Raw genomic sequence first — 14115 nt, 5'->3', positions numbered from 1 at the left:
ATCATGCTAGCAAGCATAATTTAAAGTCATTCAAGTATCACTAGGAGTGAGTTCAGTTTTTTGTCAGCTTGAGGATCAAGGGAGCAGAAAGGGGTATACAGCTATCTCCCCCCCCCCACTTCCTCTTCAAACTCTGTTAGAGCCCGAGCTAAAGCTCTATAGCTAGGGGTTGTAACAACTCATATCCCCTGCGGATTGGCATGGGGGAGGGGGACCTGTAACATACATGAGTATTAGTGGGTTACATCGGCACCATCTGTATGATATAATGGCTTTATTTGGGACTATAAAACAAGTCATATGCTCAAAACCTAGTGATTACCACCTTCTAGTTTAGTATATTGCAACTTTTATTGAGGCCAGTGGATACAGGGTAGCTAGATCCTTGTTAAGTGTGCTTGAAGATTTGGAGGGGGAAAATACCTGTGAAGATGAGGGGCATTTCAGAAAAATCTGGAGCAGGACTTCAACCTTACACTTTGGTTCACGGTGTGACCACGTAGCTGCAGTAAAACTGAAAGTAAAATGACCTGAGCATCCCCATAAAGCATCATGCCCCTTTAGTCGTTGACTTAAAATGGAGGGTGGCCCGGTATAGCTCAAAATACCAAGTGGAAGCAAAAGCCGGCATGCATGTATAAATATGTGGGAGGGAGCTATGGGAAGGTTGTCTCCAGAGTCCTACCAGTTCTTAGAGTGACTGGAATCCTTTTCTCTTCAGTTTGGGCCTGGTCCCATTCTGATGCCATTTTGTACAAGATGAGTTTTGTGAGGTGTCATTTGAAAAATTATAATTTGCTGAATATGATTATCCTCTTTGTATTCATGTATCATTTGTGTATCTAAAGTTATGAATATCGACTATGTAGCTGTATTTCAAATGGGCTTACTCTGGAAAATATCCACAGTCAGCCTTTCAGATACAATAATGAAGAAGCCAGACGGTGCTAATGGCTCATCAACAAAGACAATGGGCTGTGGAATAGCTTAGATTTCCTGTACATGTTTCGATCAGCCTGTTAGTAATAGCTGCTATGACGCTGCAAGAGCATGTGACCAGACCACATGACTTTGGACTCCATTTTGGCTACCTGTATTTTTCCACAAACTGATCTGGGAACCAAGTTTGAAACAAAGGGTTCCCGTCATATGGAAAAGCTATTTAAGGCAGGGAATGACGTCATCTGTTGTTCTTCACTCCCCCACAACTGAACACCTGAAAGAAGCCCTGAAAGAAAAGGACTTGGAATGGGGGTGGGGAGCCCAAGCTGCAAAGCAAGTGCAGCTTGTGCCATGAGAATCTGCAAGTCTGCTTGTATCATCAGGCAGGGGGAGACGTTGCTAATTCATATCCAACCTTTCTAGTATCTTAAACTCAGTTTATGTTTTTGTTTATTTACTAGGTAATCTGCTTTGGTCTGTTTGCCATCACTTATAGTCACTTAAAATCTATCTGTTGTAGTTAATAAGCTTGTTTTATGTTTTAACCTAAACTAGTGTGCCTTTAAGTGAAGTGTTGGGGGGAAAATCTCAGCTTGGTTACCACAAGTTTGTTGCATATTCCTCTCCACATTGAGGGAGGGGCGAACCGGGTAATAAATTCATACTGGTCAAGGTTTCGACCAGGGCAGTACAGTACGACTCTGGGGGAGTGGTCCTAGGCTGGTAAACTGGGGATTATTTTGGCTGTAGCCTCTCTATTGTTGGGTCGTGCAGTGGCTGGCCAAAGCCTGCTTGTAACTGCAGGTGGATGTGTCCCTGCCTGTGTGTATGCTGGTGGAAATGTAGGACCAGGAGCAGTCCACAGCTTGTCAGAGCAGCACAGTACTGAGAGGGAACCAAGGCTGGTGAGGCAGAGGACTCAGTGATACTCCAGTTCCAGGAGGCACGCTGGGGAGAGCCTGTCACAATGGCACAGTCGAACAGCATGAAATGCACAGATTGTTGTTCTGAGTGAGATTTGCACTTCATACACTGGCGAACATTTTAAGGGTGGTGGCTAGAGATCCGTCAAAGAGGTTACTAGTTTGTTATTTTCTGTTTGTTTATTTCAGGTAGTAGGGACAGAAAAGCAGTAAAATGAATGAAAGTGAAACTATTACAAAGTTGGAGCTGTGCAGATTGCAGGCAGAAGAGAGAGAAAAAGAACACATGAGATTTATGGAATTAAAATAGCTGGAAATTGAGAGAGAGAAAAAGCTGCACACCAGAGAGTTTTGGTTTTGGCACTGAAACAGATAGAGGCTGACAAAGAAGTTGAGGCCCAGAAACTAACCATGGAGGAAAAGGAAAGAGAGAGGGATGCACCAACTGGAGTTGATAGAGAAGCAGAGTTAGAGTCCCTGTGCTCCAGTGAGTCCCACCTCTCCAAAAAGCCACAAATGGGAATGGTTGTGTCCTTCATGCAGCGAGACAGGGGACATTGTTGAACATTTTATCACCTTTGAGAGGATGTGTGTAATTCATAAGATTCCTGAGGACCAAAAGATGCCCATTTTGGTTGCAAAGGTAACTGGTAAAGCTCTGGATATACTCAATAAGATGCCAATTGGAGATGCTTCAGATTATAGTAAATTCAAGAAAATGGTTTTAAAACAGTTTCAGATTACACCTGAAACATATAGAGTAAAATTTAGAAGCCTTAAGGGGGTGCTGGGATGAGTACTATGGCAGATGAAAGATTTAATGGAAAAGTGAGTAAAGGGAAAAGATGTTACAAGCTTTGAAGGAATGTGTGACCTTGTTCTTCAGGAACATTTCTTAAATATATGTAGAGATGATGTGAAACAGTGTTTATGGGACTAAAAGGTGAAAACTGTGGATGAGATGGCATCTCTAGCTGATGATTTTGAGCAAACACAGGCATCTATTGCAAGCAAACCACAGATAGACGGGTTTAAACCTGGTGGAAAGCAGGGTTCCCATTTTACCCCTGGGAAGAAGGAGGGTGGTCAGGATGCTGGGCACTCACCTCCCCAAAACCATTCCTCTAGTCCTCATCCCAAATCTCCTGTGAAAACAGAGGAACCCAGAAGGTGCTATCTTTGGAATTCCACTGAGCACCTAAGGAATGAATGTCCTGTGCTGAGAGGGAACAGGCAGCAAGCAACTCATGGATTAATGGCAGAGAACAGCAGCACAGTGTGAGAGGGAGCCAGGCTGGTGGGTCAGAGGGCTCAGTGGACTGCCAGTTCCAGGTGGCATCCCAGGGGGAAACCCGTCACTGTACACAGCAGTGTTCTCAGGGCCAGCATGTCAACAGCCCTGCCTTGATGCCTGATACACAACACAGGGTGCAGCTGAAACCATTTGTCTCTACTGCATGGTACACAACTGAGACTCTATCAACACTGGTGACTAGACATTGGTCCAAACACCTGGTTGTGCCAGAACCCCCCTGTTGTCCACATCTAAACCCCAGAAACATGGGGGTTCAAGGAGCGTGCAGGGCAAGAACATTAGCACTCCTGAGGAATAGGGGTATGAACATGCCTTGGCTGTTGCACCGCACTGTACCTGTGCCAGTTGGTAATGTGGATAGGGAGTAAGGGCATGTCCTGAGCTCAACAGTCCTCCAGCCCTGTTCCCACAATGCTTGGAACCCTTTCCTGCCCACTGGTTACCCAAATCTATAAAGGTCCCTGGCCACCCCATTCTCACTGGTGGCAGTGAGTTGCGCTTCACAACCGTTTCCCACTGCACTCTTTTTTTTTTGACCAATATATGTGAATGTGGAACATAGTCTGAAAGCAGCTGCCTGGCAGCCAAGCACAGCCAGGCGCTCGTCAGTGTGTGGTCACAGTTCACTGTCCTCCACAACTTCTCCTGCAGTACTGGAACTTCCACACGTCCTGGGTTTCAGAGAAGCTGGCACAGGCAGGGTGTTCAATGCACTCTGGCCCAGTGCCAGGAATGGATAAAGCACCCGAGACTCTGTTACTGGAAGGCAAAATACTCCAGCAGTTGCTTCAGGAGGGGTCCTCCAATATGCCGATTCTTCAGGGAGCTGGACCAGATGCTCTCCAGGGCTCCCAGTACTGAGCCTGAGGTGATGCACAACCCTTTCCTCAGCCCTGCTGGCCTCATTGTCTGACAGGCTGCCAATGAAGTCCAGGGCGTGGAGGCAGTGGAGGAGGTCCAACAAGACCCAGAGGCGGCGGCCATGGAAGTAGAGAAGCACATTACCCTGCACCTCTACCCCAAGGAACCAGTTCAGCAAGCCCCTCCTCTGGAGTCAGAGGAGGACCAAGAAACTCATCAGGAACTGGAACACAAGGCTGGTAAGCTTAAACCTCACCAACATTCCCTCCCACTGTCTCCAGGGCTGCATGCCGGACAGGAAGGCCACCACTTCCCTCCTCCCAATGGTCCCTGACAAAGGCACAGCTGTAAATTCAACATTTATTGAATTACCACAAACCACTATGAAGCTTTTTGGCAGAAACTGTAGAACCGACTGTCAGCAAACCATCGTACTGCCCTTGGGTCTGTGCATTTGTCAGCCAATGGGCTCACAGTGCGTGGAGGAGGGGTAGAAAGGTCTGGCTTGAGGACAGGCCATTTATACAAGATTAATGGTTCTCCAAAGTTACAGCTATTTTCTACTCCTTTCAAGATCACAAATGCTCACTTCAGTACACCCCGCTTTACAAACAGGAGCCATGCTGGGGCAGGGGTCAGTTAGTATCATGGACAGGTATGCGTGGTAAGAAGAAGGGGAACCTTTGCTTTTCAGAAGGGTGTTGGAACATTCCTTGGTCACAGTACAAGTGCATTCAATCATTCCCATGCCCTAGAGTCTGGCATCTCCCCGTTTGGAGCCATGCTGCTAGGAGTGGGTGAGGGATCCGCTCCAGCAGCTGCACAAACATAATGTGTTGTCTCTTTGCAGTGAGGAGGTGAATGGTTTGTGGTCTTGATTGGAAAGTTCATGGAGCACAGGACAGTTGCAATGTTATTTACTTTCTTTCCTGTTCCTTTCTCCATTCTTGGCTGGATGAAGGGGACAGATTTCCTGGTGCTGCAGGGGCTGGTTTGGGGGCAAATGGGCATTTGCAGTGGTTCACTTCTCCCCCTCCATTCAGGCTCCATCTGCTATCTTAGACTATATTCTGTTTCCATTCAGATTGCCTCCTAGTCCTGTAAGCGTGTGTCAGCAAATTTCTGGTGCAGCAGAAACTCCAACTGGTTCTTAAGGTTCAACAGGAGCACAAATGTGCTTAGTCCTTTTTCAAAGCTCCCCAACCCCCTCCGCTTGGCAATTATGTAGAGAGGTGACAAGTAGAACAACATCTCTCTGGCATAGACTGCCGAATTCCTCACCACAGGACTGGAAAGCCACCTCCTTCTCCCAGTGTGTTTCTTTCAGAACTGTTATAATCTCTGAATGATGGCCAGCCTTAAAAGAAGAAATGGAGAACTCTTAACATTGCCCCTGAAATAAATGCTCCATTTCCAGTAGCTGCTCCTTTCCCAGGGGCTGCAAGAGTTGTCTCAGGACCAAGGATACTGAAACGATCACAGTCCTGAAATGCTGGGAAAATATCAATATAGTGGCCTTCCATGCATTAGGTGGGGAGATTTCTTACCTGCTGTCTGAGGTAAGAAAAAAAATATAATGCTGCTCTTAGAATTGAATTGGTAGAACCTTTGGCTGAGGAGAGTAAACCCATTCTTCCTGGGGCCCAGGAGTAGCAGCCCAGGGACAGTAGGGGGAGATGGTGAATGACACTGGAGGATCTGCTCATTGGGATTGATGGAGCAATTTGACTTTGAGGAAGTGTTTGGTGGGGGGAGGGGAAGGTACTGTTATGGGATGCCCGGGGTACAACCTGGAACTGTGGGACCGCGGTGCGCCCTTAACTCTCCAGCCTGGGCTGTCTCACACGATGCAACTATTGATTCTAGAACATCTCGTGAGCCATTGAAACACCCTAAAGAGGCCTGACTTTGAGGATGGGTCATCAGCTGTCAAGATGATTGGATTGTTTGTTTGTTTGTTTTTTTAATTGGGCCCCTTTACGAAGTTTCAAATTGGGCACCCATAAATTGAGCTCCAAAATAACAAGTCAATTTTTTATTTATTGGGGAGGGGTATTGCAAAGTAGTGTAGATTTCCAGTGTGTTCCAGTAGTTATTTTCTTACTTTCACAAGCATGTGACAGGAAAGGATATTTCTAATTAGCTTATTTTTTATTTATTTTTTATTTATTTTTTAGCTTTTGAAATTAATTAATCTTTCTTTTGTGTAGGTAAATGAAGATAAATGGCTATATCCTCAGCTGGTATAAATCTTCATAACTTTCACTTCACTGGACCCACCCAGACTTATACTTTTAAAATACCTTATTATGATACAGGGGATTCCAGATTACTGAATTAATGGCGTGTATTGACCCATTGTTGAGATAGTACAAGGATGGAAGTCAAAATCTCTAAATGAGTAACTTTTAAATGACTTGTAACTCAAAAAGTGTTTGTCTAGTTTTCTTCAAACACCAGCAGCACTCGCTTCCCCCTTCAGTGTAACTCCTGCCATTTTTAAGCCAAACTCATAGGGAGGGCTAAAATAGCCCTATATATGGCTATGTAAATAAGGAGCAGTTCCATCTCTCCATAATGTGTAGGCTGTTCATACTGTGCCTTCCTTCCTTGTTAAGAGCTGACTTTCTACGGATCCTTGAAGGAAGACATTTGCAGTAGTCAACAGCAAGACATTTTATTGGTTGCAAATTTTGTAGGAACAATTCTGCATATTCTTGCGAACCACCTATTAATTAATATATATATATATATAAGACAGAGCACTTTTGTGTCACGCCTCCTTATTCAGATTTCAGCTAACTAGATCATACTTAGTAAAGTAGCCAGTTCTACTATGGATTTTTTTTTAATGTATTAACCTTTTCCAACTAAACCGTTTTCTGGTTCTGCTCTGAGGCTGCTCCTTGTTTCACAGATGGCATTTCCATTCATAGCATTAATGCCTATGATGGGAGGAACAGAACTTGTAAAAGTAACACAGGTAGGGGAGGAATATGGCACTTCTCCTGTGCACAGAAAAGTAGAAATCCTAAACATAATCTAAATCTTATTTCAGAGATTCCCAACCCGTAGGCCACATCCAGAGGATGCGGGTAAACCTCAGAAGTACCACAATGACCATGTGGCCAGGGGTGTAGTTGCATGTGTGCTCAACCTTCCCGGGAGTGGTCCCTGACACTTCCCTCCTGTTATTGCATGCAGTCACTATTGTAAGGATTAGCCTGGAGAGTGAAGCATGATGTCACATGATAGCTTGTGGTGGAATAGAAGAAGCCGGGAGAGGCATGACCTAGCAGAGAGTGGAGAGGTCTTGCCAAACTCAAAAAAAGGGATGAGAACTGAGGATAGAGAAGGAAATTGGAGGGAGGGAGAACTGGAGCTGGGAGGAGAAGAATAAACTGGAGAGAGGGGGAAGAACTAGAGCTGAGGAGGGGGAAAATGAGAGAATACAGAAGAATGGGACATCGAGTTGTCACTGCAGGAGGGAGAAGAAGTGGAACAAAATATGGGATGAGGAGCAAAGGAATAGTAGAATTAGGGAACACATTAGGAGAAGGTTAAAAAAAGGAAATAAACAAAAAGGTAAGCCCTCTGGGACAAGTGCCATTTCTTTTCTACTTCTGTAGACCATTTCACATACTATGGGGTGTGATAATACTATGAGACAGGACACAAAGAATGTCAGACTGCAGCTGGTTTACCAGGTCTTAGCATAAGTTACATGGTGGGTGCATCAAAATGCTAAGAATCAAATAGCCAGAAATATAAAACCATAACCAGAGTCATCAGCTTCTCTACTATAGGAGGCAGACAAATGGGGGTGTTTGGGAGTGGATTTGTAAAGGGCCTTGAAGGTGGATGGAGATTAACTGAATGGCTGATAAATAACCTACAGACTGAAATATATTTGCGTCCAGTGCTTGCTGAACAATTTCTAGTAAGAAAAAGTAAATTTAAAGCCTTTGTACAGAAAAAGAGCCAATAAAATCTTCAGTTATCCAGATCTATTTGTATTGTAGGTCATGAGGAACCTGAGTGATCACATAAAGAGGGCAGACATCAGATCATTCCTTATCTCACTACTCAAACTTTTAAAACACTTTATTCAGTAAAAAGGTTAATTAAAATGATTGATCACATCTAGACAGAAATGCAGATAATTATTTCTAGTACCGGGTTACATTGAAATCCTTTTTCTTTCTCCAAAATGGCTACCGTAATCTACCCTTCTAGTTCTGGAGAAACTGGAAAAACAAAAATAACATTTAGCACTTCCATTGCATGATTCATCTCTGAAGGGCCTTACAAACATTAAGAACATAAGAGCGTCATTTTAATTCCCTCAAAATTCCTTGTGTGAGTGAAACTTTATAATGTTTTGTTATTTTTATCCCCTGAGAACATATTTTTAAAGCTCGCCTGCCAACTGCTTTTATATGGATGAAGTATAACTTCATTTCATGTGCTCCCAACAACCAGAAGAAAAATGACTGACATGAAGACTAAATCGGCCAACATTTACATTAATAAGCCAGAGACATTATCAAATACTACACAAAACATCTTGTTGATTCTCCTACTGTCACTTCCCATACAAATTGGTCCATTACTGAGCAGCAGTTTTTGAGATGCTATCACAGCCCTTCATCAAGGTGCCATGACTAAAATACAGCAGTTGTCATAGAAAATAAAATAATTGTGCATTGGCTCAATAAATCACAATTTAACCCACTGTAGCCTTCAGCTGGGGCCTGCGTTTTGTAATTGTTTTTTTCCCCGAAGACATTTGATACCATTTTATGCTAAAAGTTTGCATAAACTACAGGCTTATTAATATATCAAGTGAGTGTATCAGGAGATGAGAGAAGTGAGCTTGGCTCTGAAAATCTCCTCCTCTTCTTTCCCCACCAAATAATTCTTCTTGTTTTTGTTATACAAGAAAACCTTTCCAGCTGTCACTTCAAAATGTTATCCTTTCCCCGTTTCTTTTCAGCATGCAGGGAACTAACTGACATAAAAAGAAAGCTGACGGAACGGAACTGCACAGAGGGATACGAGTTGGGGCTGGGGACTTACTTGAGTCAACTTAGTTTACCTGGACAAAATTGTCTCTTCCCTCACTCTATGTGCACGCACATGTGGAATAATTCAAGAGGTCAAATTGGGAAACTAGCAGCAGTGGCAGACCAAAGGCACTGAGAAATTGAAGCCCATCCAATGGAACAAATCATCAGAGCAAACAGGGCTTGGAGGAAAGAGGGGCAAGTAGGCCCAAAGAAGTTGAGAAACTATAAGAGTGGGCCCAGGAATCTGAGCCAAGGAGCCCAGATAGGAGCTGACTGAAGCAGTTAGCCAGAAGACCCATCAAGTAGACAGAATCAGAAGCAAGGTCAGGGGGAAGCCTTGCTTCCAACAGAAAATCCCCTGGAGAACTTTGTATTCTTGAGAGTCTCCTGAACAGCTGTATACTGTGCCAGCTGCTCGTTCTGAATGCCCTTCAAGGGTCGCCTCAGGTAGAAATAAACCTAGAAATCACAAAGGCATGGATTACTGTAGGGAGTTCCCAATCCAGAGGAAAATATCCTAGGTTCCTACTGGTATCTGACCTGCTGCGGATGTAAAAGGGGGGCACTAGGTCCAAGACCATCTAGGATTTGAAGCGCAGGGATCTACAGTAAAAGCACCAGATTTTGAACTTCTTAACCTCTCCCCCCCCACACACACACATAGCCTCTTAGAAGAGGTAAACAGTGACTTATACTACTCTGGGACCTTCTGGAAAGGTGAGTGTGAAATAGCTCAATAGCACTTGTGTCTAGACAACAAAACTTTCTGTTTAAGGATATTAAATCTGTCAGCAGCCTTTGATAAAAATTGGCATAGACATGTGGATGTCTTTCATTATTAGAAGAAGAAAAATCAAGTAGTCAGAACAATTCCCAAGCCTAATGCCAACTATATACCAGGTGATACCAACGTTGCTTCATAAAGACCTAGTCCATTTACAGAGAACCTGGGGGATGAGGAAGGCAAGGAGGGTACTGACAGGAGGCTGTTTCAGATTTCTTTTCTAACTTTATCTTGAACTAGTGCTGAAGTCCATGGTAAAACTCTTATATGTCTCCAGTGAAAGCAGGATCAGACCTGTAGGTAATAAACGTAATTATAGAAGAGATTTCTCAAGAAATACTTTTTCATTTTTCAAAAATGGCCACATCTTGGTGCTCAAGATGCCTGTACGTTGTTATTGTATTTTAATCTACAAAGTATTGCCAGTTATCTGAGCCATATATATGTCAATTGCCCTACTGTTATTGTCCAGTGGCCCCCTTTGTAGTTAATGGGAAAAATAATATTTAACAAATTAGTATCAAAGCAACTAGGACGTCAGAATGGCCATACTGGTTCAGACCAAAAGTCCATCTAGCCCAGGTGCTTCATAGCGAATGAACAGAACAGGTAATCAGCTAGTGATCCATCCCCTGTCACCCATTCCCCCCTTGTGGCAAACAGAGGCTAGGGACACCATCCCTGCCCATCATGGCTAATAGCCATTGATGTACCTATCCTCCATGAATTTATCTAGTTCTTTTTTGAACCTGTTATAGTCTTGGCCTTCACAACATCCTCTGGCAAGGAGTTCCACAGGTTGACTGGTTACAATTAGTTGACAGGTTGTTGGTTACAGCAATATTTAAAAAGATTAACGAGGAGGATCCAGAATTTCAGTGCCAATAAATCTGGAATTCCTAACAGATCCAGCAGGCAAGTTTGGCTCAGCAGAGTGCCTTAAGTGAATAATATGGTTTTGAGAATTATCAAAAATACATCTAATAAAACTAACAGAACAGCATACGGTATTAACCTTGACAGAATGTTTAATGCTGGGGGGTATCAGTACTAAATAACTACTTAAAATAATTGGTTCCACAGATGCTGCATGTTCTATCTTGTCCTGTTCCTGTGAAGCTCTTAACAGTTTGGGCTACCACACTGGGCTCTGATGCTGCAAGTTGTCTCACGTAGACAGAGTCCCACTGAAATCAGTTGAAATCAGCGTGGACATCGGGCTTGCCCACATGGAGTTGCTTGCATGATCCAGGCCTGTGTGTGAAACTCATATGTTAATTATTACTACAGAACGTAGAGACCCAGCTTTTGAATCTCTCATAAAGCGACTGGTCCTGAAATTTTAAGTTTGTGTCAAACTCTGCTTTCATATGTATGCACAAATATCAGTGCCGTCAGTAGCTATGTCAGGTACATATTCAGAGGGCAGAATTTGCCCTTAAATTTGGGTCTTGTGTTGATCTACATGCTATATATATATATATATATTTCCTCTTTTGGTTGGTTACATCAAAGTCATAGTATATTTATAAAAAAATGAATTTAGTTTCTTGTTAGTTGTAATATTAAAGCAGGAAAGTACACATTTGTGTTTTAAGAATCCACTGATATATATCAGCGCACGGCATATATCACTGCATGCTTACAATAGAAAATGTGTACTTTCCTGCTTTAATATTACAATTAACAAGAAACTAAATTAGTTTTTTTTTAAATATACTGTATATACTCGTTCATAAGCCAAATATTTTTGGTAAAAAAGGGACGCATCAAAGAACAGGGGTCGGCTTATAAACGGGTCTACACCAAAATGTGATGATTTTAAACTCTATGTCAGGGATCAGCAACCTTTGGCATGTGGCTCACCAGGGTAAGCACCCTGGCAGGCTGGGCCAGTTTGTTTACCTGCTGCATCCGCAGGTTTGGTCGATTGCGGCTCCCGCTGGCCGCGGTTCACCGCTGCAGGCCAATGGCGGCTGCGGGCAGCGGCGCGGGCCGAGGGATGTACTGGCAGCCGCTTCCCACTGTCCCCATTGGCCTGGAGCGGTGAACCGCACCCAGTGGGAGCCGCGATAGGCCGAACCTGCAGAGGCAGCAGGTAAACCAGCCCAGCCCACCAGGGTGCTTACCCTGGCGAGCCATGTGCCAAAGGTTGCTGATCCCTGCTCTATGGAATCATTGAATTGAATATCTAATACATTGTCATTTTGTTTACCTGGAGCGTCTGCAGGCATAGAATAGAATATTATCAGGGTTGGAAGGGACCTCAGGAGGTCATCTAGTCCAACCCCCTGCTCAAAGCAGGACCAATCCCCAGATTTTTACCCCAGTTCCCCAAATGGCCCCCTCAATGGATTGAGCCCTGGGTTTAGTAGGCCAATGCTCAAACCACTGAGCTATCCCTCCCCCTCATCTCCTTGTGGCCATGGTTCACTGTTCCCAGCCAATGGGAGCTGTGGGAAGTGGCCACAGGGAGATGAAGGGCTCCATGCCTGCAGACGCTCCAGGTAAACAAAACATCCCAACCCTCCAGTGGCTTACCCTAACAGGCTGGGAGCCAAAGTTTTCCAACCCCTGAAATATAGGGTCTGCTTATGAAAGGGTCATACCGTTTTTGCTATTTTTACTTATCCATCTTGGGGGGTCGGCTTATAAATGAATGGGCTAATGAACGAGTATAAATGAAACTATGACTTTGATGTACCTAACCAAAAGAGGGAATGTCACAGTTACGGCCCTGATTCAAAACAGCAGTTGACATCAATGGAACTCAAATGTGCTTAAGTTCTTTGCTTTACAGGGATGTGTTTAAAGTTATCCATGTGCTCTGCTGAATTGGGTGAACACTAAAGTCTTGATTCTGCACTCCACTGAGCTACTCCAGATTTTCACAGGAATGGAGAATCTAGTTCCATCCTTAACTCACCTGGTAGCATTCAGTGATTCAAATCTCTGTTAAGTCATATACAGTTTGGGCTCTGTAGTACTGAGTCCCATTGAGGTAAGTGAAGGACAGAATCCTCCTTATCTGAAACATCTTGTTTTAGACAGTTTAAGTCAGGCTCCGGATGTCATTTTAATGTAGTTTTTCTTATATTTTGTAGTTAAAAAATCAGCACAGTAGTGATCAATAACTATGTGCACTTGCAGCTTGTCTGACCAGGGCCGCCCGGGGGGACAGGGGGAGCGCAAATGGGGCAATTTGCCCCAGGCCTCCAGCAGGCCCCCATGAGAATATAGTATTCTATAGCATTGTAACTTTTTTTTATGGAAGGGGCCCCCAAAATTGCTTTGCCCAGGCCCCTTGAATCCTCTGGGCGGCCCTGTGTCTGACTACAGACAATGTACCCCTGAGGGAATCTAAAGGAAGTACATTTAAAGTAAATGATGTTGTTAAGACACCCATTAGGTGACAGAAAGTATGTGGTTAATTGACAGTGAATAGCCTCTTAGTTATTAGGAACATTTTCTTACAAACTCTGTTTAGTGTGGTGTGCAAATGAGATGTCGTGTAATGGTAAGCGCTGATGTCAATGGTGTTCAATTTAAGAAGAACACCCAGCAGGATATGTGAGAGCCAGTAATTATCAGATAAGAAAATTATCATTGTTTGCTTTCACACTGGCAACATTATTCAGGTGACATCAGAAAACTTGTAATTTCTTTGTATGAATGAAGGAAAGCAAGTGAAAAATGTAGAAATCTGAAAGTGCAGTGAAATGCACTGATTTTGAAGAACACACTTATTCCCTTAACACTTTAACAACAACAGAAGATGTTTTCTGTGCAGTTGGAGAATACAACTCTAACTAATTTTAAGTGTATTTCATGTTCATGGCTGGTGTCTTATCGACAACAATGGAGAATAAAATTAACTCCATGGCAAATAAATGGAGTTAAACACACAGGCTGCTATGTACTGGGTTGGTAGGCTCTGTGTGTGGGCCTGTATGATATATCTGTAATTGTATGTGTTCCTTTTGCAGGACTGGAAAGTTTATTGCCTGCTTTCTGTTAGAGCTAGTTGCATGCTAGGAAAATTAATGATTGAATATTTTCACAAATAAAAGCACTGTCAATTAATTTTGATAAGGTCAAAACTTTTATTGACATGTTTAGAACAGTGCACTGCGATAGTTTTCAGTTTGAAATTTATTTTTTATTATCAAAAACAAAATCAAAATGAAACCATTTGATTGGCCTGAAATGACCTTTTATTCC

This window comes from Mauremys reevesii, linkage group 1 (assembly GCF_016161935.1).
Source record: "Mauremys reevesii isolate NIE-2019 linkage group 1, ASM1616193v1, whole genome shotgun sequence".
NCBI classification, from domain to species: Eukaryota; Metazoa; Chordata; order Testudines; family Geoemydidae; genus Mauremys; species Mauremys reevesii.
The sequence above is the reverse complement of the archived record's forward strand: the minus strand, read 5'-3'. Positions refer to the sequence as shown.